The 26,370-nt window shown below is 42.8% G+C and overlaps 1 protein-coding gene and 1 pseudogene across 1 annotated transcript in view; one reads left to right on the top strand and one right to left on the bottom strand.

The window, feature by feature from the left end:
• LOC102524017 overlaps positions 1-24,398 on the top strand; it is a 33,392-nt pseudogene extending 8,994 nt beyond the window's left edge.
• NRXN3 (neurexin 3) overlaps positions 1-26,370 on the bottom strand; it is a 1,622,198-nt gene that overhangs the window by 1,543,148 nt on the left and 52,680 nt on the right. The window contains exon 2 of the mRNA XM_032482446.1: positions 23,080-23,175. The gene's annotated coding sequence lies outside the window, so the exon portion shown is untranslated. The remainder of the gene's footprint in view (positions 1-23,079; positions 23,176-26,370) is intronic.

The following is a 26,370-nucleotide window of genomic DNA, read 5'->3' as shown; positions in this document are numbered from 1 at the left end:
TTAGTCAAGAAAAGCCACGTGGTAACAGAAGACAGCAGTGCCAGGACTTGGGTACTTGCGACTAACTGCCTACTTTATGTCTGTTATTCCCTCTAAACTCTAAATTCCGTGAGTACCAAGACTTACTGGCTGGTGTCTCCCTGGCACCTTCTCAGCAAACAATAAATATTTGTTCACCCACGGGTTGCACCCAGAGAGACAGAGACACAGAGACAGACAGCCATGGGCCTCTCCCCACACTCATAAGTTCATATAATTACACACTTCCTTCACAGAGCATTAAGTTCACTGAGAAAAACTGATCAGTTCTCTTGTTTCCTGCCTGTTTATAAGCCCTTTGACCTGTCTCAGCAGGGGGTCCCCGGCCCTGCCAGCCTCCGTGGACAAGTGTAGAAGGTACAAAGCCAGGCTGGCTGCCAAGGTCAAGCCCTGCTTACAAATCATGCTCTGGCCAGGCTTGAGGCAAATTTCCACCTGGTACTCAGAGAGCTGGAGCCCTTAGATTAATCCTGAATCTGCCAGCTTCCATCATGTTCATGGGGGAAACACGGCAGCAGGGAGCTGGGGGGCCTTGAACCAGGTTCCAACTCAACTCACCCTGGCCCTTCTTCTGCCTGAGGCCCCCACTCATTGCCCTTTCTCAGCCTGGTTCCCACAAGCACCCTTCCTTTCTTGACTCTTTGAAGGCTCTTCCTTACTTCTCTTGTCTCCTCAGCTCCCTCCTCTGTGATTCCTAAGTAGGTGAGAGCATCTGGTCTGGGGTCCAACAGCTGGAAGTTCAAGCCCTGGGCCCACCACTGCTGGCTGGGTTTCCTGGGCAGGTCACTTGATCTCCCCATGACTTGGCTTCCATATCTACAAGTCGGGATAATGATGCCTCCCTCCCAGGGTTGCTGTGAGGATTAAATGAAACATTCATGGGTAAAGTGTTCCAAGCACTTACAGAGGGCAGGTCACTGTTCTAGATTTACAGATTACCTCAACAGACATGGAAAAGGCTTTATTAAAGCAGTGTCTGGAGTATACAGGTGCACAATAAACTCTAGCAATGGTTATGACATTATAATTAGAGGTCCTCTTCCCTCTTTCCCTCACCCCATGGGTTCTTGGGAATTCATTCATTCATTCAACACTTGTCTGCTGCCCTTCCACTCTTGGGGTGGCCCAGGATTGGAATAGGGGAAGCTTGGCACAGAATGGGAGTCTGCAGACTGGCCAAGGGTTCCCCTTCTCTTGTTGGGCTGACAACTGTGAAGGTCTAATCAGAATTAAAGTGTGTTGACAAATCATTACTTAGCGTGACAATATTTTTATAACTGCATCTCCAAACAAGAACCAGCACAAGGAGCTGGCAATAAATCCTGTTGGAGGTACCCCAAACCTAAGAGTAGCACATTATGGGATTTCTTTAATCCCCATTCACCACACAGAGCCTCTCTCCTAAATTCCAAATAGAGGGAGAAATGAAACACATGGGGAGAGGTGGTCCTGGGAAGACAACACTGGACTAGAAGGCAAAGGGCCCAAGAGTGAGAGCTCTTTGCCACATCCCCACGGCTTTGTAAGAGAGTGAGTCTTTGCTTGCTAATCCCTAAAATGGGTACAGCAATCTCCCCTACCTCTCTCCTGAAGCATCATGAATATTAAATATTAGGTAAAGAAGGGCTATGTAAAATAAACATATGGGACCTAATTAAACTTACAAACTTTTGCACAACAAAGGAAACCATGAACAAAACGAAAAGACAATCTACAGAATGGGAGAAAATATTTGCAAACAATGTGACTGACAAGGGCTTAACTTTCAGAATATAAAAACAGCTCATACAACTCAGTAACAAAAAACAAAGAGCCTAATCAAAAAATAAGCAGAAGACCTACAGACATTTCTCCAATGAAGACATACAAAAAGCCAATAGGCACATGAAAAAATGCTCAATATCGCTAATTATCAGAGAAAAACAAATCAAAACTACAATGAGGTATCACCTCACACCAGTCAGAATGGCCATCATTAAAAAGTCCACAAACAATAAATGCTGTAGAGGGTGTGGGGAAAAGGCAACCCTCCTGCACTGTTGATAAGAACGTAATTTGGTGTAGCCACTATGGAAAACAGTATGGAGATTCTTTAGAAAACTCAAACAGAGTTAACGTATGATCTAGCAATCCCACTCCTGGGCATATATCCAGAGAAAACTCCAATTCTAAAAGGTACATGCACCCCAATGTTCACAGCAGCACTATTTACCGTAGCCAAGACATGGAAGCAACCTAAATGTCCATCGTCAGATGACTGGATAAAGATGTGGTGTATATATACAAGGGAATACTACTCAGCCATAAAAAAGAATGAAATTATGCCATTTGCGGCAACATTGATAGACCTAGAAATGATCATATTAAGTGAAGTAAGTCAGAGAAAGACAAATATCATATGGTATCACTTAAATGTGGAATCTAAAAAATGATACAAATGAACATGCTTACAAAACAGAGAAAGACTCACAGACATACAAAACAAACTTATGGTTACCAAAAGGGAAAGCAGTGCGGGGAGGGATAAATTAGGAGTCTGGGATTAGCAGATACAAACTACTACATATAAAATTGATAAACAACAAGGTCCTATGGTACAGCACAGGGAACTATATTCAGTATCTTGTAATAACCTATAATGAAAAAGAATATGTCTCTCTATATATGAATGTATAACTGAGTCACTATGCCACACACCAGAAACTAACACAATATTGTAAAGCAACTATACTTCAATTTAAGAAAAGAAGGGCTATGAAATGCCCAAGTGTGGTGTCTGTGGAAGGGATGAGCATTATTCATGGTGCTCTCCATACATGGCAAGTGAGTTGAGGGCAGAGGTTGCAAACCATGGCCCTATCCAGGCTGCAGCTGTGTTTGGTTTGGCCATGCTCTGTATAGTGTGTTTTTTAAATGTGGATTTGTTGCCAGCATTTAAAATCCAGGACATTTCACATAAAAAACCCAGATTTCTAACTTGTCCTAAAAATCAGAAGTTCCAGCAACAATTAGCCACAGCTGACCAGCATCTGCAGACTTCAGCCAGGGTAACCAGAGACAGTACCACAACACACAGACCTCTCCTCACACACCCACACACAGAGGCCTGTTCATTCACTCACTCACCTTAGTGGCTTGAGCCCTGTTTGAGACTCCTGGTCCACTGGGAGGACCTTAAGCTCTGAAGACAATCAGACCTGGCCACTAATTTCAGCTCAGCCACTTTTATACCCCACGTGACCCTGAGAATTACTTCACTGCTTTGAGCCTCAGTTTCCTGTTCTGTTAAGTAAGCATTCATTTATTCAACAAATATTTTTTGAACACCTATTCTAAGCCAGGCATTTGGCAAACAAGATAGACAAAGAGACACTAAAAACAAGTGAAAAATAAACAAGATAATTTTCCAATTATGATCAGTGCTGTGAAGTAAAACATGGCGAGGTTCTAGAGAGTGGCTGGTGGGGGTTCAGGTGCAGGGGCCCCTTCAGCTAAAGTGATCAGGAAAGGTCTTACAAAGAGCTGAGGAAAATGTACTCACTGCCTAGGCTAGTTTGGGGGATCAACTGGTGAGGCACCTAACAGCTGATACAGGCACTGCAAGTGGCCCCCTCCCCATCGTTGTGCTGGGTCTCCTTAGGAGGCCTAAGAAGAAAGAACAGAGTGGGGGGGAGGGCAGCTTCCAGAAGCAGGTGGGACCCAGGCCTCCCCACCCCTACCCACCCTTCTCTTCCAGTGTGCTGCTTTCAAAGCCTCTGCAATTATCCCATCTATAAATACAGCCTGCTAGCAGAGAGGGGCAGAGACACAGGCAGGAGGAATTAACCCTTGAGTGGTCCTCCCCCAACTCTCATCCTCTGCCAGTTTTCCCCTCCTGCCTTCCTCCCCACTCCCTGCAGGTGGCCCCTCCCCCTCTACCCCAGAACCCCTTCCCACCAGCAGCTGAATCAATGTTTGACTTGTACAAACAGCCACCTCTCTGCAAGAGGGAAGGGATTCAGAGGAGGCAGTGGATAACAATCTATTCCTGGTGGTATGTATTCTACAAGCCTGCAGTGCTCAGCATCAGCTCTTGCACCAGCCCTCTGCTCCTCGCAGACACCCAGCACAGGGCCTCTTTCAAAGGCCATGTCAGTCTCCAGCCTCAGTCTCCCTGGTAAGGAGAATCATTTGCTGCAAACCTACAATTGCATTACACACACAAAAAAAAGCCTTTGTTTAAATACAACCCATGGTTAGAGTTCCTATTTGTCCACATGCACCTACTCGATGCCCCTTCTCCCTGGCTCCCAGCTCACTGGCCTTCTCTGGGTTTCCAGACCATCACCGCTTCCTCCACCTCAGGGCACTTCTGTTCTCAGTGTCAGGAAAAGCAGTCCACTGCATCCAGTGAACACTTCCTCACCTTTCAGATCAAGGAAGCCCTCCCTGGTACCCCAAACTATATCAAACCCCCTCATGCAGCTCAATATGCCATGTAGCTGGTGTGATTTTTAACTCTGTCCCCTCCTCCTATACACTGTCCTGAGAGTTACATGTCTGTGGATAGTCACTGTGGTACGACTGCACTAAGTACAGTGCCTGGAACCAGGTCAGTACCCAAATACCAGTGAAAGAGTGAACAGATGATTGAATAAATGAATGCTCAGTCCTGGGTTAACACAATGAGATGTGCAGAGCCACCATAAAACTCCTCTAGGATATAAGCACAGGGGTCCAGGGAGTGCCTGCCGTGTTCAACACTGTCCCCAGCACTTTTCCCAGTGCCTGTCCTGTGTTACTTGCTCAGTAAACACCTGGTGATGGAGGTGAGGGAGAGTTCCTGCCACCAAGGAGCCCCTCTTTGGGTATTACCAGCCCCGTGAAGGGCTTTTCAGCAACACTCTGGCACAGTTCAGAAACACTGCAGGGGCGGGGGGGGGGGGTTAGCAGCAAAGCCAAAATCAACATTTCAAAGCAAGTTGTAAAGTTGGTATTTAAAACAAAAAATACACCCAATTAATTTTAACCATTGGTAAGAAGGGAATCAACAGGTAAGTTATGATCTGCTTGTGAAATGTGGGTCCCAGTGATGTGATAGAGGAAGAGGGCTGGTGCCAGTCATAATCATCAAAGTAGGACTACATGTGGGCCAGAGTTATATGGGGCACAGGGAGAGGCCTCCCCTCATTGATTTAGTCAACAAATCTTGAAAACATGAAAACATAGGGAAAGCTCCAAGAGCAGTGCCTGTCCCAAAGGAGGGTTCAATCAGACCTGATGGCCATTAGTACCATGTATGAAGAAACAGATGACTGAGCAGGCCACGGTGCAGGAGGTAAGATCCCAGATCTCCTGGAAATCTCATTCGAACAAAAGGACAGGTAAATAAGATCATTTCAGAAGAGAAGAAGTCCTATAAATAAAATAAAATTACTGCAGAGGCCTGCTTTAGGCAGGGCGGTCAGGAAAGCGTCTGTGAGCAGGTGAGGTGAGTGCAGGAACAAGAATGAGGCAGCCACTGAAGAACCAGAGCAGGTAGGGGCAGCCCTAGGACAAGGAACAAGCTAGGCTGTTCATGCAAACACCCTGTCTAGCTAGAGCAGCTCGAGCAGCCCAGAAACACAAGGACCAGTATGGCTGCACTGGTAGTGAGCATGATATGAAACTGATCACAATCTCTTACTCACAATTCCTATTATAAACGGAATGTGTGTGCCCCACCACCCCCCAGCCAATTACCATAGTAGGGCTCCCTGTTTCCTGCGGCAAAGTGGGGAAAAGGTAGGTAAAATTAAACAGCTTTCTTCATTGCAGTGTTTCTAAGAACTTTTAACGTGCTAATGACTCTTCAAGATGAGGGTGTGGATTGTGGTATTTCCCAAATTTATTTGACAAGGGAGGCAAGTCACCTCACAGGATTGTGCTCTAAGAAGTCACTTCTGGAAAAGCTGCACTGGACACTGGAATTACATCTCTCCATGACCTTCTAGGGAAGGCCAAACTGCTTCATGGGCTTCTGAACCAAAGTCGGATGCTCTCTGGGAGGGCTCAGACTTAAAAGGAAAGGAATAAAGGATGTCCTCCAGGTAGAAGAGTCAAAGCCAGCTCCTCAGGCCCATCCTGCCAGCATCCCCTTCCTCTGCATCTTTAACTGGGCTCACTCACCCTCCCATTAAGAACCTCTGGTATTTCAGACCCAGGCAAGGCAACAGTCATGGGACCTCAGTCCCCGCTTCCCACCTCTGCTTTGGCCCCTTCCGTCCCTTGTATGCTTACTTGGATCCCCACCCATTGAATTTTGCTTCCCCTTATACATCCCACACTCACCTCTGTGGCCATCCCAATTTTACACACTCCCTTGCTCCTGCTTCCATCAGACATCCTTGGTAGCCACTACCCAGACCAAACGGCCCTCACCTTGAAGCACTCTGTCAGCACATACAGCTGTCTCCAGTTGGAGGTAAGTGATGGGTACTCAGACCTGCCAATGAGCTACTCATATCAATTACAGAGATACCAACCAGCCTCCAATGAGGCCTGTTAATAAAAGGGAGATGTACTTCCACTGGGCAGAAAAATCATCCATTTCAGCTGAAAAATCCTGGCACGTCTTGGTCAAGTTAGTGGCTAAGCTATAGAACTCTGACCACAACCATCAGAGGACTTTTACTCCTGGGCAGGATGGAGTAACAGGGCCTAGATTTACCCTCCCACCTTAGACAGCCTGGAAAACCAGAGAAAACATAGGAACATGAAAGTTTTCAGAGATCAGATAACAGGCAACACAGGACTGTGATCACTGAGAAAAGAAAATCAAGCCAGATGAACCCCTATCACACCAGCTTTCTGTACCGCATGGAGGCAGTTTCTGACCAAACACAAACAGCCTGGCAGGCTCTGAGTTGGGGAGCCAGAAATCCAAGTTCAAGAACCCCCTGGTGGCTCTAGTTTGTGGGGCAGAGCTCCAGAGAGGAGATACCGCAGAAAGCTCTTCTCGAGTAATTTGCTGAGCACCAAGGTGCACATCTGTGAGAAGGAACGACCCGAGACTTGGGGGAAGACCCACTGAAAAGGAGTAGGCAAAGCAGTCCTCAGAAGAGTTCACATTCCAACCAGCCAGAGTCAAAATGACACTTCAGGTCTCCAGGTATCAAAGTCTATTCTGATCCTGTGTCAACAGTCCTTCACAAGTTTAGGTCATTCTCCTTTCTCCCATGTACAGTTACCCGAGTAAACAGCCGTGGATGATCATCCAGCTGATCTGTCCTCAATTTCTTTTCGTTTTGCAGATCGAGCAGCAGCCTTGTCAGCTGCCCCTAGAGACACCGTGTTCAATTAGCCATCCCTCAACTCTACAGCTGTGCACCCCTCTGACTGCTTGTGCCCTTCCCACTTACGACGACGATTGTGTCCACCTGGCTTCTGAAGGTGAGCACCAGCACCTGGGTTCTATTGCCTCTGGCTCCTCTCTTCCCCGTGACTCTCATTGAGCCCTATTCTGTGCAGACATCTCCTGCTGTCAGCCCGAGGCCTCTGGAGAAGAGCCATCTCACTGATGAGGGGATTCCTCTTACCAGCAGATTCCTTACTGCTTTTCATAAATCCCTGGTGTCTTCCACGGAACATCATCCTCTGTGGGTTTTCTGGCTTTGCCCGCACACGTACTCTACAATGCTCATTTCTCTCCACATTGTGACCCTTCCTCCCACCACGCACCAGAGAAATCCTGGCATCTCTTAGTCTGGGCCAACACTTTTTCCAAGCTTCTAGGACCTATCCCAGCAGTGTGCCCCCAGGCAGAGGACTTGCTCCCAAATTGATAAACTCTTCCTCAACCAATTCCGTGTTCCACTGCATCTCAATCATGCATCTCAAAACCCAGCCCCAAGCATGCTTTCTCAGCTCCAATGGAATATGTGGTTTGCATCCTACAGCTCCTCTGAGGAATGTTCCTTTTCTTTCTTATCAGGCCCAGTTTGTCCCTAGCCAGGTATTGTCACCATGCCCTAATTTTCAGCCCAGTGACTGGGGGGGGGGGGGGGGGAAGTGTGGCATTCTTAGGGAGGCACACGCTGTCCTGCAGAGATCTTTGCTTTGTCTTCCAGGAAAGGAGAGCACTAGCCCTTAATAGGGAGGAAGGGTCATTCCTGCAGGCTCAGCGGGCATGGGAAAATCTGACTCTTCAAGACTTTCAGATACATCAACTGTAATTCCCCATGCCATGGGTCACAATCCCATTCTTTCCTAACCAGGGCCCTGAACTTGGTTAGACTCGACCTAAGCACTTGCTTATGCTGAGAGTTTAACGTTCTTTGAACTCAGCTCATCTTTCTAATGACTAAGTCCTGAGCCAGGGCCTCAGCTTTCCGTGCTCTCCTTCTGCTGGTGATGAGAACCTCTTTACATGCTACAGGAAGTCCTCTGGCCTTCCCACTTAGCTTTATAGTTGTGATTAATCACTCCCAACCCTTCGATGTCTTCTTCCAAAGCATTATTGAGCTTAGCAACATCTACCCAATTTCGCTGTCCTCGTGGCTACTATTTATCCCATATTTCACAAATGCTGATACACTGCACCAGCTAATCTATTCTTTTCCCTGGTGTACTTCCCAAGTCACCGCAGATCAAAGTTTGCACCATTCCACCTATTATAAGTAACACAGTCCTCACTGCCAACCAGGCAATGGTGATCCAGCTCCCAAGCCCCATCCTGGCATCTGCTTTCCCAGACCGTATCAGGCACCTCTGACAGGTTCATTACAAAGGGCTCTAGGAATCAACAAAACGCTCAGTGGGGGAGGGAAGGAAGCACCAGGTGAGCCTCCACTGACCCTCAGAGGGGTTTTGAAGCTGAGATGACACCTCTGGGGTATCCTGAGTTGAGGGAGGGGGCTAGAGCTTTGTACCCTGGCTTCCATCAGTCATTGGATGCAAGCACTCCCAAAAGTGGGTGTGACTGTGAAATTGGGCAGCTCTTTGTAACTGAAGACCAGGGCTCTCAGCTACAGCACTCCCAGCAGATGGGGAACCAGCTCGTCATTCCTAAGGGAAGACTCAGATGGTGCAACCAGCGTTCACCACCCCTCCCTAATAAATAACTACCTGCACCCAAGTCCTTGCTCCAGGCTTTACTCTCAGGGAAAGGGAAATGAAAACAACAGGACCAACCGGGATGTTTAGTTCACTCGTAAGGGATGAGAGATTCCCGTAGCCCACTGAATTGTTATTGAAGAAAAGAAGCACTTCTCTATGAGAAAACAGGTCTTCCTAGTCTCTGGAAACAACTAAGTGAAGCCTTAAAGATTCTCTTCCCTGTTTATTTTCCAAGACAGACCTTTATTTCACCCAGCTAAGACCTAGTATTCAAGGAGGACTTTCTAGACCTCCAAACTCTGTACATCATCAGTCTCTGTGAATAAAACTCTGGGCATTCAGGGGCTGAACTGCAAAGTTCTGGTGGAAAGCTTTGTACTTAATGTAAGAATAGAGCAAGGCTGGGCTGAATATTCTGGCCTGATAGAGATGTAGGCTTGGAGCAGAGCCCCATCCAGGGTGGGGCAAATTCAACCCAGCTGTACCCAATATTCGCCCCCTTCCTCCTCTTCCCCCAACATGTTTCCAGGGTACAACCCAATCTCGAGGCAACACAAAAGCACAGGAAGAAATCTCAGAGATTTGAGCAGCTGGTAGAAACTGGGAGAGGATTGGTTACATTGTTAAGTCCAAGGTAGACCTAGGAGGAAATCAGGCTGACCTGATGTGATAAATGATCTGGAGGCACATTTCCTGGGCTGGCCTCATTTATGTCATCATTCTAGCCAGAGCCCTGCTCCTGCGCTGACTGGCTGCAGCAGTCCCACATGCAGCTTCAGCCAGCACCTCCAGCATCTACATGGGCCCAGCCTCTCCCTTTCTCCCTAATCTGCCCTCCTTCTTTACTGAAGACACTCCCTCTTTATTAAGGAACAAAAGGTTGGAAGAATGAGGTATGGTTTAAAAATTATTGCTGTTGGCATCAGACCGAGAAAAGTCAGTATCTGCTCTATCACTTACTGCTCTTGGCTCTTGGGCAACCCCTTCTGTGCGCTTTGCTTTTCTCACTTGTAAATTGTGACTACTGTTGCCTAACGTATAAGGTGGCTGTGAGGATTAAATGAGATAATATATTTGAACCTTGCCCAGGGTGGTTAATAAAATCTGCTTCCTACCCCTCCCAACACTGGCTGATTTTGACTGCTTTCAACTGTATCAAGAGCAACTGAGATACAACACATGACATTTTTCAAAGAATTTACAATCTCTAAGCTCTACAAAGACAGAGACCATGTTTATTTTACTCACCAATATGTACCCAGCCTCCAGTACAATGCCTGGCTCATGCAGGTACTCAGAAATATTTGTTGATGGAATAATGAATGAATTACGTAAACCTGAATCTTAATATCTTAAGGTCCCAAAAGAACATCTAGTGTGGAAATGGAAAATCATTTACTTGTTGCCCACCCCAGCTAATATGTAGTTAATACCTGCAGCACTGTGTCGAGAAAAATTCTGCAGCCGCCTCTGTCTCAGCCGGAGAGAGTGGTGTGATCAATTAGCAGTATCTGCCGGAAGTATGAAAAGGAATCAAGCATCACTAGCGCCTATACTGACCCTTCCTGGTTCAAACTATAACACATCATTTTGCAGAGGAGGAAATGGGAGATGAACGTTCAGACAGCCAGTTAGTGGCAGAATTGAACATAAACATTCAACACTGGGTGAGAGCAGCCAAGGCTTGATGTAGAGGATAATGGCAGCAAGTTGGGAACAAAAGGCCACAGACACTCCAAGCAGCCCCTCCTTCCAGCCACTGTCCCAGGATAAACATTTCTCCTCAACTCCCATTAGCAGAGGCACAAGCAGTAATCCTGAAGAAATGCTGATAGATAGCACAGACTGAGAAATTTCAGTTAGGCCCAGGGACCAAACTCCCCCTCAGTTCCCTCTTAGCCACATCGTTTCCCTTCAGGCCACTTCAGTTCTGCGTCTACCTCCCTCCACTTCGTTTTTGGTAAGTGGCCGGCCCGCCCTCTTCCTCAGCCTCCCAGCTTCCTGAGTTGCAGCCCTCACTTACGATAGACTTGTCTCATCTCTCTCAAGATCTCTACTTGGAAGAAGCAGGAGAGAAGAGTAATTAGCGAATTCAGCATTCTGATAACCCTTCTACTGGGAGGGATAGTCATCTGTTAGTTTAAGTAAATCCCTCGCCTTGATGAGCTGTCTGACACGGAGGAAGAATGAGAATGGGCTCACTCACTGCCCCTGGGGCTCTGCAAGAGACTTGGGAGGCAAACAAAAGTTAATATAAATTTTTTTCATTTAAAACTGAAGACTCCTGCCAAGGAAGGGGAGCATAACTTCCCACTCCATTAGTGTGGGCTGTCTATAGTGGCTTCCTTCTAAAGAGGACAGTATAAAAGGGCAAAACCAATAATCACTTTAACTTGGAGAAATCTGACAGATGCTGTCAGCCAGGTAGCCAGGTCCGTATCATCAGTGAAAAATCACATAGGTAGGATGTGATGAGACGGGCCTCCACCTCTGTGGTCTTCTCTCCAGAACCTACATCCCCAGTCGAATCATGAGAAATACATCAAGCAAACCCCAACTGAGGGACCATGTACAAAACGCCTGACCAGCATGCCTCACACCACCATTTCCTTCACCATTCATCGTAATTTGGAACATCTGTGTCCTCCAATACCCACCCAGGAAGACCCTCATCAGCTTGTGAATGTTTCTCCTGCCCTCTCCGTAGTCCTTTGCAGAAGCAGTAAGGAAACCAGTACCCTCCCTCCTAACAGCTGGTGTCCCAAATTGAATAGAATGCACCAGATAAGAACTAACCAATGTTACTCTGAGTCACAGAGTTACAAATACATGAGCACACTTTCCTTAAGCAAGCTTCTGATACACACTGGCTAACTGACACATGGATAAAGCATGAATCCTCATGAAGCCTTTAGCTGCCTGAAATGTCTAGGCCAAAGTTACCATCACTCTGTGGCCCAATTCCACCTCCTTCCTACTCTTCCAGAAAGCTTTTACACGTGAGGAGAGATAAGAGAAGGAGCCAGGTAAGAACTAACATTCACTGAGACTGTACCAAGTGCATTATATACATCATATACATTATCCATTGCTTCATTCTATTAGCATTTATTGAGGCCATGATGTGCCAGGAATTGGGGGAAGAACTGAGAATACAAAGATCATGAGATACCATCTAGGCTGTCAGTAATTTCAGTCTAGTAGGAAAGACATTCCTGTCAACAGCAACATGTAGAACCATGTGGTATCAATGGAAGAATGAGATTAGGAATACTTTGTGAGGGAAGTGTTATTTGCTTACATGTAATTTTAATTTCCAGATAAGGAAGCTGAGGCTTCAAAAAGTCAAGGACCCTACCCAAAGAAACCAGTGATGGAGGCAGAGATTTGAAGTCTGGGTGACATAGCTCCAAAGGCCATATGTTCACAAACTAAGTTATTGATACATGTTCTACAAAATGTGTCCCATGGTCAGTTAAGTTTGAGAATATAGAATACCACTTCTTTCTCTTGGAAATTCAAAATGCCCATATGAATAATAAATGCTCTAAAAAGTCTTGCAGTAAAGTATCAGTTTAACCCTATAATGTCCTAGATATGTGACCGCTAAAATATTTTTTTCTGAACCCTTTTTTCTAGAGGATACTTATTAATATAGAGAATTAATGTTAACAGGGACTATACTTTGGAAAATTCACCTCTAAATCCTACTGTCTCCACTAAGGTAAACAAATGCAGCTATCACACTCCTAGGGGGAAAAAAACTGAACTTGGACTCAACAGGTTAGAAATGAGACAAAGCCAAAAATGTCCCTCTGAATAAATCCATAACCCATGAAGTTTAACACAAGGATTTTTAGCCTAGATGACATGAAAGTAAAGATACATGTTGGACCAAGACCACTGCTTCTATCTTCAAATTCTATTCTTTGCCTAATAGATTTCCCCAGGTAGCTCTGAGGTCTTGACTTGCAGGAGGCCAACAGGAATTCTGAGGCCAACGGGGAGGTAACGAGAGAGGAGAAAGACACCTGCAACACAAGTCACGAAAGACAAGTATGAAGGGAGAGAATGAAGTTCCTCAGAGAGAGGGAGAGAAGTAAATGTTACACTGTAATAGCAGCTTTGGTTTCCAGGCACTTCTCATGATCATGAAATACTGCTGATAGCATCATATTTATTTCCTTTTTCATATCAATCCCCCTACATAAGAGTTTTTAAACTATAGCACTGTCAGCATGTGAGGCCAGCCAAGTCTTTGGTGGAAGAAGAGGACTGCCCTGTGCATTATAAGATGTTTAGCAGCACCCCTGGCCTCTACCATATGCCCAAACTACATGCCAATAGCACCTTTCCCCAGTTTTAAGAACCAAAAATGTCTCCAGACATTGCCAAATGTCCCCTAGAGGGCAAAATCACCCCCAATTTTGAACCACTGCCATATATGTTCTTTGGTGTCTGTCATCATCCCATGCTAATGTAAACTCTAAATAAGAGATTACCTGGCAAATCAAAGACACAACTTTCCCTGGATATTACCACCTGGGCTTCAAGCTGCTTTCTAGCAGAGCCCCACTATTACTGCCAGGTCATGGGACTTCTACTCATTTGGCCCATCTCAAATCAAATCTCATCATCTCCTTCTGTGAAGTCTTCCTACCAGCTTGAGTCAGCTGTGACCCACCTCCTTCCTGCTCCCTCCTACCACTCATAGTTCAGTATCGTATAATAGTGGTACATGATTGACTTCAATTGAAGATCTATGTATATTTGATCTTGTACTGTCCTGTGATTCAGTATGAGTGAGCAAACATTGACAGAGCGTGTATGATGTGTCAGACACTGTGCTGGTGCAGTGGGACGTAGGAGACAGGATATGATCTTTATCTTTACGAAAGTGCACAGACTCATGGAGAAGGCAGACCCAGAATTACAGTCCTACACAGCTGCTTGTCTCCTCTCCCCTGTGGGATCCCTGAGGGTAAAAGCAAAAGTCCTGTCCTTCTTTTATGCCCACTAAAGTGCTGGGCACACAGTGGGTGCCAAGAGGCTGCACTAAACTTGAATTAGCGAGGAAGGAGAGCTTCTATGAGAACTCATCTCTCATCTCTATAAAGGTAACTGCCATGCTTCTAGGGCTCCACTGGGCAACTTCTTTTATGAAGTGATGGTAAAAGTAAATGGTAATTGTCTTTATTTGGAAAAATTAAAGATAGCAACCCTAGGTAAGCTACCCTGCCTTTTTTTTTTTTTTTAACATTTTACTCCATGAAATCCAGAAAAATCCATGATCCACTTCTTGAGCAGTCAAAGTACAGGAAAGGATAGAGGGAGGGGGCCAAGAAACACATTTCAACAATTAGGAAGTAATGAAGACTTTGCAAAAATAACTATCAAAAACAAATAGGCTAGGGAATACTTGGAAAATGAGAGCACATACAAAATCAGCAAATCTTAGGAGTCTGCATTCTGAGTCTTTTGGTAGGGGGGATATACTAAGGCTCTAACATTTTTGAAAAGTAATGAAGAACAGAGACAGGAGTGTGGGAAGACAGGTGGAAGTTTTCACCTTCCTACTGCAGAAAAAACAAGAGCCCTAAATGGCCATGGTTTAAGAAGGCTAGCTTTAGCATTTTGAAGAAACAGTGGAAGAGAGCTTAAAATGTTTAAGCAACAAAGATGAATAGAGGTCTCCTGGACTGCAAGATATAGAGCAGAGACACAGCTACCAGGCTGAGTCAGGGGCAGATCCACTGTGTCAAGGCTCAGAAATGCTCAGTAAATAGTAGCTAGGGTTGTTAGTATTATTACTGACCCACTGAGTTCCCCTGACCATGCAGCCTTTTTCTTTCCTCTCCTTTGACTTCAACTAGTATCACATGTAGCATTTATATTCAAGTCTTGAAAAGAACCAAGCTGATGGCTAGGAAAGTTTCCTAAGGATTCTGTCCTTACCATTTACCGGAGAAAACCGAGAGTGGCCAGAGACTGGGGAGCATGACGCAGGGCAGCAAATGGAGCTCGGGCCAGTGCAATTCAAAAGGGCACCTCCATCTAGAGTCCATACAGTTCTAAACCCACATCAGGACACGCTGCCCCCACCCTCTCCTTCCAGCACATCGTAGCCCACCCCACCCCATTGTATGAAGTTCCCCAGCAGCAAAACACATTTTCTTGCTCACCTATACCAGCCATCAAAAACCGAGGAATCCAGGTTGAACGCCAGTGGAAGGCTACCCCAGTGTGGAAGTGGGACCCAGGAACCAACAGCCCACATCCAGAGGTGGAGGGATAGTGACTTACGTGTGCTGGGCCCAGAAGCAGGGAAAGACCAAGACCATCCTCAGCTGGTGCCAGTCAACCTGAGGCCAAAGTGTTAAAATGGAGCCCGGAGACCTCAAAGAAAAGACGACTTTTCCTCAGCCAAGTCTGAACTTGGCCAAAGAAGCTCAAGATCTCTGAAAAAAGCAGTTACTTTTAGGCCACATTTCTGATCCACCTAGACCTGGAAAATTGGGGCTTCATGGAAAAGTCCCATCTGCAGGTCCTGGAAAGGCACACAGACCTCAAGGCCAGCCTGGGCCATGGGATGGATCCAGCCACAGAATGGAAGAAATGGTCTCTATTGTATACAGGTCCCAAGAACTTGAAAATGAGAGAAATGAGGGGAGTAAGTCTGTCTTTTAAAGTCCAAGCAAAGATACGCAAGGCCTACCTGGCAATATTAACATACCTACGCATGGAATGTTCAGTAAAGAAGAAATCTCTTAAGGGAATTGTTTTTCAAATTGTCCTGTCTCCTTGATCGTTGGGATACCCAAATTTTTTTGAAAATGAGATAGGATAGAATAGAAAATAAAAGAATGCATATGCATCAAATGTAATAAAGTTAAGGATTATTTATTGTCTTCATGAAGTGTGTACATGTGTACTAATCTCAATTTAAAATGTACTAACAGTAAAGACTATTAGTCACTGTCACACAGTGACTGCCCTCAAGTAAATATCAGTAGAAGCTAACAAAGTTCTAGTCAAACTAACCATTCAATAATTTATCCATTTATTCAAAAATAGGCATTGAGCACCTACTATGTGCCAGGCCTCCACCGGGCACTGAGAATGTAATGCTGATAGTCACAATAGCACAGTTCTTGTTATATATTTGGCACACCTCTAAGTTCCTTACACAAACAAGCTTATGAGATAGGTTCCATTTGCCAACTAAAACTTGGCACTTGCCATCTACCTTTACAAGGACTGAATCACAAGCCGCTGCAGCCACTGACCTTCAACACACCCTGAAAGGAGTTCAGGGTGAAGATCAGGAATGAGGCACTCACTGTTCTGGGAAAACTGGCAGAACAGGCTTTCAGAGGTAGATATTTTCAAAAGATTTTATGAACCCAAATTCTTACATTTCCTCATATCTAAAAAAGCACTAAAATTATTAACAGTGACATCTACTCCTCATGACTAACAGCAAACCTCTGCCAAAATGTGCGCTTAACTGCATGTACCCCCTTCACTAAAATCATATAGAATACTGACCTTCCCCGCTGCCTCTTCAGAGCAGTTCCTCAAAGCTATCTGAAATGCTGTCTCCCAGGCTAGAGTCCTCATTTTGCCCCAAATAAAACTTAACTCACAACTCCCACACTGCATTTTTTTTTCAGTTGACACACTATTATCAACATCTTGTTCAGATGAGTAACTTGCCCAACGTCACATAGCTAGTAAGTGGCAGAGCTGGAATTTGAACCCTCTGGCTGCAGAATCTCTGCTCTTATCCACAAAGCAACAGTGCCCCAGGACTTGCCCTATTGCTCCCAACAATACCCTTGTTGCAGAAATGAATCATGTTAACCTGAGGCCACTGCAGATTGGACCAGTGTCACTAACTCCCCTGGTCTGAGATGTTGTGCTGGCTAGTCAAATGGAGGCTTGTACCTTGGCTTCCTGGAAACCTGCCATTAAGAGAGAGAATACACTGCCCAGAGTGTCCATTCCCTTTGGCATCTCTCGCCACACAAATCAGTGGACTGGCATCATCTCCATATAAATTATGTGCCTTAATGTCAATGAGCTTCATGGGCTGACAGATCAGTATTTGGGGGCTGCAAGCCTAAGAGTCAGTCTAGGCCACAGAGACTTATTCTATTTCAATAAGGAAATGCCCCTGAATGGCTAGGTGCCCTTGGCTAAGTTACTTTCTGTGCCTCAGTTTCCTCAACTATGAAACAGGGATGACAGCAGTATCTACCTCATTGTTGTAAGGATTTAATAAAATAGTAAATGTAAGGTGTTAAGCAAATGTCTAGTAGATAGTAAATCCTCACTAGATGTTAGCTTATTATTATTATTTATTGAGCACTTAACGAGTATTGAACTTATCAACCAATAGGAGAGAGAACAGGTAAGAAAGATCATGCCTGTAGAATGCTATGTCAGGCTAGAGATGTTCAGTGAAGGGGCACTTACCCAGCAAATTTCAGAGAGAAGACACTATCTTTAATGAGTCTTGAGGACTGAACCAATAGGTGAAGAATGAAGGAAAGGACATTCCAAGTGGACAGAAAGAACCACTTGGCAAAGACACAGAAGAACTTCGTGTGCAAAGTATATACAAATAAATAAAAGTATGGAAACACAATTTCCCCTGATGCAGGCATGTCCATGGGCAGTATCACCCAAAAAATCTCCAGCAAAATTCGTGCAGCACAAGTTTTTCCAGAGTTGTTTCAGGCACTGAAATATCTATGAAATGTGCATTTTATATATACCTACTTCTAGTCAAGCAAAAACCTCAACTCTAAAAGAAATTTAAAGGAAAAAGTGTCAGTCCCTAAATATGTTAGAAATGGGAACCTCTCCCATGAGGCTGGACATGCTTTAGAGAAGTAAGTTCCCAGACCTGGAAACTTGTTAGAAATGCAGATTCTTGGCTTCACCCAGACCTGCTGAATGAGAAATTCTGGAGGTGGGACCCAGCCACCTAGATTTGAGAACCACTGCTTTAGAGAAATTTGCCAAGGAGAAAACAAAGATGAAAGTAACAGCAGTCCAGGCAACGGCTCATGTGAAGAGCTGTGCTCACTGTGCCCAGAGCCAGGCTCAGGCTTTGTAAACCCATCACCCTGGGTCTGAATCCCAGTTTTGGTACCTGATGGCTGCTACCTCTCTTAACCCCTGTAACCTCACCTGCAAAGTAGAGATAATGATTACTCCCTCTTAAGATTGTTCTTAGGACTCAGTGAGATGGTACCAATAAGGCACCACACAAAGCAGTTCATTAAGAGAGAAACAATATGCCTGAAGGGAAACTCAAGCAAATCTGTCCTCTCCAAGAGTGATAACATCTCTATGAATTCTAACAGCCTTTGGAACAGCTGTTCAAGTTGGGGTACCTCTGCTCTTGGTGGGTACAAGCACACTTGGTTGGGGACATGGGTAGATTGATGAGGATCAATTTTCAAATCCTCAGTTTTCCTACAGTCTCTTCTAAAATTGACCTGCCTGCAGCTGGGGCATAAGGCAACTTCTCCCTTCCTATCTTCCCATCTTCTTTTTCATAGTAGCCCTCCTCCCACTTACCAAAAGAAAAGCACAGTGCTCACTCATCCCAAATCTTACTATGATGTAAGTACTGGAGTACAAACTTCCAAGGCTCCAACCAAGGAGTAAATAGAAATACTGAGTTTGCGAATGTCTCTAATGATAGGGCAAAAAATGTATTTGCAAGTGAACAATTCATATAACTGGTTGCAAATTCTTTTCCAACTCAAGTGTTTCCCACATAATCAAAGGAGGACCTAACTGGGCTATCAGCTTATAGATCATTAGAAATAATTTTTGATGATAGATCACTATGTAATTTTTAATATACGACTTGGAAGTAGTTCAGATAATCAAATGTAACAATATTCCTTACATTTCCATTTACTTATGGGAAAATTTTCAGCATTTTTACCTTTTTTAAAATTGAGATACAGCATTACACTAGTTTCAGGTGTATAACATAGTGATTCAATATCTGTACATACTACAGAAAGATCACCACAGTAAGTCTAGTTAACATCCATCAGCACTTATGTCTTAATAAACGAAAAATAGACTTGCAATTGATGTCAAACTGTCTCAATCAAGCAATACGTAATATTTGCCCAGAGATACATGATCCAATTTTTTTAAATCCTATCCACCTAACAGTAGATGCACTTTGATGAATTTCACTTGTTTTAATAATTCCATATCAAAATGTATACTATATTTATGTTGTTTTTCTCAATGACATAGTATAATAATTTTAATGATAATTCAATCCAGAAGAAATGTTTTAATATTTAAAGACTTTCAGTCACATGACATGTTTTAAAATGCTATTTCATTTTACATGTATGTTTTTGTTGCAGAGAAGTATGGCACAAAAATCAATAAAAAAAAACTTTCAGGCATAAAAATATGTTACATTAGGATAAAATCCTGTGGGGAAAGTGGAATGAAAATATAAGTTCAAGGAGGAAAAGAAATGATGTAAAATTTTCTGGCTACTAAAGAAAAGCTTGTGCATTTTTAAACAGAAGGTAGTAGTATCAAACCATTATAGTATTTAGACTGGAAACTTTATAAAGAGCAATGTAAAGGTTTATTTTAAAATGTCAGTATTTACTATATGCCAAAAATTACATTGTCATTTATTATCTCATAAGTTATCATGAAAACCTGCAGATATCAAGTTAAAAATGTACAAGAGGGTACATTGTCTCTCAACATTTTTTCAGGGGATATGCAAGAAAAAAATGCACTCTGCTCTAGAAAACCTCCTCCCTATTCTTTTCTTCTTTCTTCAGTAAGTAAACATAGTAAACAGAAATGACATTCTCAGTGCTATAATGGATGCTAAGAAGCATTCCAGAGAAGTAATCACCATTGTCTCTGTTTTCAATAACTCACCATCTAGTTGAACCAACCAGAAAAAAATGATGCAAAGCAACTGAGGTATGTGGCAGACACTGGTGTTGCCCACATGGTGCTCATGCTCCCTGGTGTCCTTGCTAAGCAAATTCAGACTGTGTTTAGGACAGCCATATGCCAGGTAAATACTCATTTTTTCAGCCGACCTTCCAAATTCAAGCTCATGAGATGTAAGTGATGACATAGCAGTTTCTGGGAAAGCTTTTGCCTTCCTAGTAAAACCATATAGATAAGGCTAGCTCTGCCTGTCCTTTCTTCTTCCTAACTTGAATGCTGATGCAATGCCTGGAGCTACAGTATTTACGCCAAAACTATGAGGCAACAAGTATGAGGACAAAAGGCAACATACTAAGGATGGCAACATGGACATATGAAAAGATCCTGGGTCCCTGACAGCATAGCTGAGCAATGAACTAATGCCAACAAAGGGCCAACCTCTAGACCTCTCACTACATTAAATACATATATACACATGTTTCCACTGCTGTAAACCAGAGCTAATTGGATGTCCAGGTTACTCTTTCTGTGTAACTAGAGACTCTAAAGCTTAGTGACATTAAAAAAAAAAATCATTTTATTAAGCTCACAGATTCTGTGGGTCAGGAAATCAGACAGGGTCCATCTGGAATGATCTGTCTCTAGTCCATGATGTCGGGGGCCTTTACTGAGAAGATTCAATCAGGAAAGTAACTCAAACACCCAGGAACTAGAACAGCTGTACCTAGAGAATTCACTTCCAAGAGAGCCTCTTTACTCATGTGTCTGGTACCCGGGCTGGGATGGCCAAGACTGGACTCAGATGGGACTGCTGACCAAGTGCCTACACATGTGGCCTCTCTACATGGCTTAGGCTTTTCACACACAATGGCTAGTTCTGAGATTAAGCATTCCGAGAGACCTGGACTGAAGTTGCATGGCTTTTTATGACCCATTCTCGTGTGGGGATCACAGTCTTATTTCTGCAGTACTCAGCTGAAGCAGTCACCAGATTCAAACAGAGGAGACACAGCCGCCAGTTCTCAATGGGAGGAGTATCAAAGAACTTGCAAAGATTTTTTTTTTAACCATCACATTGGTTGAGGTTTTTATCCTTGCAACTTAACACATTCCTAACAATGGATGGATGATACAAGATAACATAAAGTAGATATGAAATTGAATGGTACAAGTAGGCTACTGAACTCAAAGGAGGAAAGGATAATGAGAGATGTAATCAAGAAAGCCTTTACCATAAATAAACACTAATTGAAGGCCTATACGTGCACAGCCCAGAATAAAATTCCAAGAGGACTACAAAAATACTGCAAGACTCCATATTTATTCTCTGTGTTAGATACGAGTTCAAATCTCAATCTGCTATTCACAAGCAACATGGCTTTGGAGAATCCTAGCTGAGCCTTAGTTTGTGTATCAGCAAAAAGCATAGCATATGCCAGGGTTATAGTGAGGTCTAAATAAAATAGCATGAAAAGAGCCTAGCATGGTGCATGGCACTCAGTAAGTGCTCAATAAATGCTGTGCATGTGTTCATTCATTTAAAGAACTTACCCATGTGGGAAAATTGAATGAGTATCTACTATACAATTGATAAGAGAGTTAGTATTCCCCAGCAAGAAGTCAGAGCTTCAAACCTCCCTTATAGATTCAGGAAGCTCCACTGAAATATATGAAGTGCAAAGCTTAGAGAACATAGACCAATTTTTCTGGAGGAAAATTAGAACAAACTTGAGAAGATATTCTGATGTCCAGGCTGAGTCAAGCCTTTTGCCTGAAAAGCCTATCCCCACCATTACTGCCAATTTGGAAAAAATCTAGCATTTCTCACAAGAGGCCAACCATTCTAATCTGGGTTATATTTTCTAAATATTAGATCTGAATTGATTTATTTTATCCCTAAATGCATTGGGCCACAATCTTCCTGAATGGATTAAGTCAGACCTATTTTTAGCAGCTGGCTCATTCAGTCCATTTCCTTACTATAAATACCTGAGTGCACTTGTTTTAAAGTAGAACTCTTCTGTCATCTGATGGTCCCAGTCTAGGTTAGAAAGGGATGGGGAGAGAGAATGAAAAACGAGACAGAAGATAGAGAAAGAAAGACTACATTGCTCTGCTCTGCTCTGCTCACCAGCTATTTTCACAGACTCCAAGATCCATATCCCTGGGAAAGAAACAGAAAGCCAAGTGGTTCTAGCCCTTCTCAGCGTGTTAACCTTGAGAAGTTGGCAGCTGTTTGGGACTTGATGGAGTCACCCAGATTCTTTCCTATGATTTCATTCACTGAAGTTTCCTTTTCAGAATCCCATGTCTCAGTCTCCCTACTCATAACATACAGACACTCACCCCAGCCTTTGAGGCAGGCCAAGAAAGGTTTCTCCTGGGCTTAATGCTCTTGAGTGAAAATAAGTTATCATATTTCATACCCATCTCCCTAGAGTCTCAAAGAAGGGGACACTGAACTTTCAACAAATTCTGATCCAATCCCTGCTGAGCTCAAAGCACTAAGAGGAAGGTTAGGGAGTGGGCCTGCCAGGTAGCTGCATGGAGCACCAACACATAAGCAAAGGTATGCTAAAACATCACTGGGTGCTGGTGTGTCACTGAAAACTTAAGGAGATGGAGGACAACATGCAATTTAAAAACTCTTCTCAGGAAAGTAGAATGTGCAGTTAAAGGAATCCTGTAAAATGATCCTGAAGATGTGACTCTGATCCATAAGGGCCATGATTTCAGTAGTGAATAATTGTCATTTTAGGGTAGTCAGTATCTCAATATTCTCCCTATTTTGAGGTTTCTACCAGCAGTCCTCCTTCTCTATTCTTCTACTCACTATTCCAGTTTTCAGCTTCTCCTCCAAATTAAAGTTGAATTTTGATTGAACAAATATACTGATTCAAGGGGGCAGGAAATTCCCAACAGTCTACCAAGATTCTCACATGTCTCAGTCTGGACACTTTCCCCAAGGATCTCAGAGGATTATAAAAACCCACTTACCCACTTATTTCAAGCACCAAGGAACCACTGTGATCCCAACATTAGTCAATGGGAGCAGAGTCTCCTGGTCTCTCTCTCAGATGAAATGCAGGTATGCTTCAAATAATAGAAAAGCATTCATCAAATATTTTCAAAAACAATCAAGTATTTTCATAAATGATGACCATGTGGACTTTATCTCAGGAATGCAAGGCTAGTTCAAATATCAATCAAATGTAATTCACCATATTAACAAAACAAAAAAGAAAAAGTATGTAATTATCTCAGACTTAGAAAGATTATTAGAAAATTACACATAATAAGGGCTCTTGGAATTTGAGGAAAAAGTAACACAGATATGGTAGCTGCACCACTGCCTCCACCACTTCTCCAACAGCCCCAACCCCACCCATGATCATCACAGAATAATAAGCCAGGATCTACCATTCCTACTGAGTAATTGCAGAAGATTATACCAAAATAGATAAAGGTAGAGAAGGTATCTACAAAGCTATGTATAAAGGGAGACACAAAACTGCAGGTCAAGCGGTAGCCATGAAGAAAATCAGACTAGAAAGTAAAAAGGAACCATTTCAGTACTGCAATTCAAAAAATTTCTCTTTTAGAAGAACTTTGTCAACAAAATACAGTCACTCTTCAAGATGTGGTTATGCAAGAAACCAGGTTATATTTCATCTTTTAATTCCTTGCATCTCAAGAAATATTTGGATTCTATCCCTCCAGGTCTGTTCATGGATTCCTCACTTGTTAAGAGCTATATGTACCAAATCCTACAAGGGATTGTATTTTGTTACTCTAGAAGAGCTCCTCACAGTCTTAAAACCTCAAAATCTGTTGATAACAAAGGAACAATTAAACTAGTTGATTTTACTTTACCAGAGCTTTTGGAATACCTATTAGGGTATAAATACATGAGGTAGTAACACTCTGGTATAGATCTCCAGAAGTACTGCTGGGTTCAGCTCACTATTCAACTCCAGTTGGCATTTGGAGTATAGATACCCTATTTGCAGAATTAACAACTAACAAGCCTCTTTTCCATGGGGATTTGGAAGTTGATCAACTCTCCCAAATTTTCAGAGCTTTGGGCATCCCCAAGATGAAGTGTGGCCAGAAGCAGATTCTTTACAAGGCTATAAGAATACATTTCCCATACGGAAACCAGGAAGTCTAGCACCCCATGACAAAAACTTGGTTGAAAATGTCTTGGATTTCCTTTCAAAACATTAGTTTATGATCCTATCAAACAAGTTTCTGGCAAAATAACACTGAGCCACCCATATTTTAATGGATTAGATAATCGGATTAAGAAGATGTAGCTTTCTAACAAAAAGTTTCCAAATGTTGTACAAGAACGGACATTTTTATTTTTACTGTTAACTCTATTTTTATCTCATTTATTTTTCTTTTCTTTGTTGTTAAGCTTAAGCTATACTTCATCTTCTAATTTCAAGTACAACTTAAAGTGTAATATTGTTCTATATGAGTTTAAATGTAATTCTGTATGTGTATAGATGTCACTGTAACAACTATTTGTTACTATAATAAAACTATGAATCTAGTATTGATGACAGAAAATTGAGGGGAAAAAAGTTTAAAACCTCTCAGTAACTTAAGAACAGATGAAAATGTCCTCAGCCTGACAAAGGGCATCTCTGAAAAACCGACAGCTAACATCATACTTACAGTGAATGACTAAATGGCTTTCCCCTTAAGATCAAGAACAAGGCAGGAATATCTGCTCTCACTATTTTATTCAACATTATCCTTAAAGTCCTACCAGGTTAATAAGGCAGTAGAATAAATAAAAAGCATCCAGATTTGAAAAGAAGCAATACTTTGTCACAGATGACATGCTTGCTTCTGTAGAAAGGCCTAAAATATCTGCCAAAGAGCTGATTTTTAGGAAGGATACAGGATACAAGGTCTATATTTTTTTTTAAATAGAATTTCTAAATGCTAGAAACAAAGAATTAGAAGTTAAAATAAAATAGATACTATTAATTTTTTAAAATACTGTATTAGTTCTCAATTGCTACATAACAAATGACCAAGTTAGCAGCTTGAATCAACAAACACTTGTTACCCCACACAATTTCAAAGAGCCTGGAATCTGGGAGTAGGTTCACCAGGTGGTCCAGTTCAGGGTCTCTCAGGAGGTTGCAATCAAGATGTTGGCCAAGGCTGCTCTCATCTGAAGGCTTGACTGGGTCTGGAGGATCCACTTCTAAGATCACTCATTCACATCTTGTTGGTGGAGGCCTCAGTTCCTCATTTATCATGGTATCTGGCCTTCACATTAGACCTTCCAAAAAAGCTGTTCCCATATCTTCCAGAGCAAGTAGTCCAAGAGAGAGCAAGGAAGAAGCCATGACATCTTTTACTACCTACTCTCAGAAGTGGCATTCCATCACTTTGCCATATTCTATTGGTCACACAGAGCAACCCTGGTATAATGTGTGTGTGTGTGTGTGTGTGTGTTGTGGGGGAGACTATAAAAAGGCATGAATACCAGGAGGGAAGGAGCATTGGGGGCCAATCTGGAGGCTGGTTACCACAAATACCATTTGTGACAGCATCAAAAGACACAAAACAGTTGTGGATAAATTTAACAAAATATATGCTAAACCTCCACACTGAAAATGACAAATAATTATTGAAAAAAATTAAAGAAGACCTAAATATACGAGGATATATACAATGTTTATGGATTGGAAGGCACAATCTTACTAAGATGTCAGTATTCCCCGATGTATTGGGATTTAACGTAATCTCAATCACAATGTCACTAAGTCTTTTAATAGAAATTGATGAACTGATAATAAAATTTGTATGTAAATGTTAAGGATTTAAAATAGCCAAACTGACTATAACTCAATGAAGAATGTTAAAAATAATAAAAATAAAATAGCCACACAACTCTGAAAAAGAAGGACAAAGTTGGAAGACTTGGACTACCTCCTACACCACATCATAAAATAGTGTGAGAACTACATTATTTTAAGATTTACCATAAAGCTAAAATAATAAAGACAGTGTGTTATTACTATGGGACAGACATGTAGATCAAAGAAACAGAATAAAGGGTCCAGAAATAGACCCACTCATATATCGTCAATTAATTTTTGACAAAAAATGCCAAAGTAATCCAATGGGAAAGGATTTTCCACAAATGTTGCTAAGATAACTGAATATCCCAGGAAGAAAATAAACTTTGAACATTGCCTTACACTATAAGCAAAAATTAATCTAAAATAGATCATTAGCCTAAATGTAAATGCTAAACTAAAA

Source organism: Camelus ferus, chromosome 6 (assembly GCF_009834535.1).
Source record: "Camelus ferus isolate YT-003-E chromosome 6, BCGSAC_Cfer_1.0, whole genome shotgun sequence".
Lineage (NCBI taxonomy): Eukaryota > Metazoa > Chordata > Mammalia > Artiodactyla > Camelidae > Camelus > Camelus ferus.
This window is presented reverse-complemented; position numbering and strand designations above follow the sequence as displayed.